The following is a 2177-nucleotide window of genomic DNA, read 5'->3' as shown; positions in this document are numbered from 1 at the left end:
ATGTCGGGTACATGAATTACCATAGTAATTATACGAGAATACATGTTCACTGTATTGATTGTACGTGAATATATAATTCATCGTATTGAACATGCGATTAATCGATCGATAGATATTGAAACCCGAACGAATCGAGGGTTCAATTATAGACGAGATATATGATATTTAGTGATGTTACGAAGCATTAATGCTTCGGGATAAGTAAAGTACGGCACAGAAAAAGAATTTCGATTTAATGGTACGTCTGTACATTAAACGAAACCTTTAATACCAAACCGAGCAAGAGACGATCGATCAAGCCGAAAAAGATGCGCAATAATTAATAATATGATGTTTTAAGTTAATAAATGTCATGGTTTAAGTTTTTTTAAAGTTTTTAAATCGGTTTAATATAAATTTCATTTTTTAGGCCGAAAACGACCGTTTTAACCTCGTTTTAAGCCGAATTAAACATTTAACCGAAAAACGAACTGAACCAGATTATCCAAAATATTATCCGGATTACGGGAATCCAATTGTGTGGCTAAGAATAGAGAGGTGGGTCCCACCCCACCCCCCACATAGTGCCGATCGGAATGGGGAAGCCTCCCCTAGCTCTCATTTCTTTTTTTTACACAAATCCTTCAAGATCCATCAATCCTCTCCAAAGTATGAACTCAAAACTGATATTTGGAGCAAGAAAACCGAGGTAAAAACCAAGTTAATCACGTGTTCATCTTCGTTTCTTGAGTTTGTTTGCAAGAAAATGAGGTTTCATAGATGAAAACCGATTCTTGCATAATCAAGTGATGTATAAGGGTTATACAAGGGATCTTGGTCCAAGAAAGGAGTTAAACGAATCAAAAACGAATTTTTACGGTTAAATCTTTGTTTTTGAAATCATAACCGAAACCATGAAAGAAATGGCTTGATCGTGAGTGTAACTTGCTTGGTATTGTGGTATGTTGTTTGTAGGCTCTGTGTTTAGTGGTAGATAAGGCGGAAAGACGAGTTTGTAGCTTGTAGTGGCGGAAAACGAAAGGTATATTCGGTTTATGTTCGGTGTATGTATTTTGGGACAGATTGTTGATGGTTTAGAGTTAGGTCATTAAATTTTAAAGGGAAGTTCTACACATGAAAATATGAGTTCTGTGAATTTTTGGTAATTTTTGGACAAAGGATGAATATTTGGTGAATTTAATGCTCGGTTTTGGCCAAAAATGGTGGAAAATAGTTAAATATCATGAAAAATTCTGGGAAATTGCAGATAAGCTTTTTAAATCATGTATAAGTCACACACAAAATTTTAGGTCCGTTGGAGAAGTCTAAGTAGGCTTTTCGGTTAAACGAGTTCTAGGGTTTTCTAGCTCGGTTTTAGTGAAAATGGCATGTAAAAGAAGAATTTGGTTCTGGAAAAATTACAGGGGACTATGTGGATGGCAGGGGACTTCCAGGAAAAATTTGGGATTTTTCTAAGATCGTTTGGTATTTACGACATATTTAGTGTTTAAATGGTGTTTAAAAATAGATAAATAAATTTTAAATATAGAAATTAATTCTGGAAATATTTTTATAAACTTCCCCACTGTAAAAAAGTGATTTGTGAAAAATTTCAAGATCCGAGATTAAACAGATAATTATTTGTACTAATTATCAAACTTTTAAAGTTAAAACGCGTAAACCGGTGAAGTTCGCTTAAGCGAGCTGACTGGTGTATAAAAACTCTAAAAATGAACTATTTTCATATAATTGAGTCAAACAAGTAAAAATGAATCATCCGAAAATAATTCGGATGATTTGGGTATTTTTAACCGATTTAACAGTTTCAGGTACGCCAAATACGGAAACGGGTCCCGCGGCCAATTGGGGCGTCTAAACCGAGCTCTAATTTCACATCTTTAATTAAATTATCAGTCAACCACTACTTTCGGGTCGTGTGTGACCAAACTCATTTTTGAAACGTAAAAACGGATAACCGTGCTAGGCACGCAAAACGAGAAAAACGACTAATAGTAGTTGTGACCATGGAACTCTAAACGATATCACAATCTGAGTCCGGAGAAGTGTTTCTGGGTTAACCTTGCCCCCAGAACGGGTACAGTGCTGGGTTAACAGTGTCCCCAGATGTACCGGTTAACTTGGTTAAAGTTATATTAATAATGAGTGTATAGTAACGATCGTAGGGATCATATTACAGA

The sequence above is a fragment of the Bidens hawaiensis genome, unplaced genomic scaffold (assembly GCF_021521415.1).
Source record: "Bidens hawaiensis isolate Kalapana, Puna unplaced genomic scaffold, B.hawaiensis_p1.1 tig00059459_1, whole genome shotgun sequence".
In the NCBI taxonomy this organism is placed as follows: Eukaryota; Viridiplantae; Streptophyta; class Magnoliopsida; order Asterales; family Asteraceae; genus Bidens; species Bidens hawaiensis.
This window is presented reverse-complemented; position numbering follows the sequence as displayed.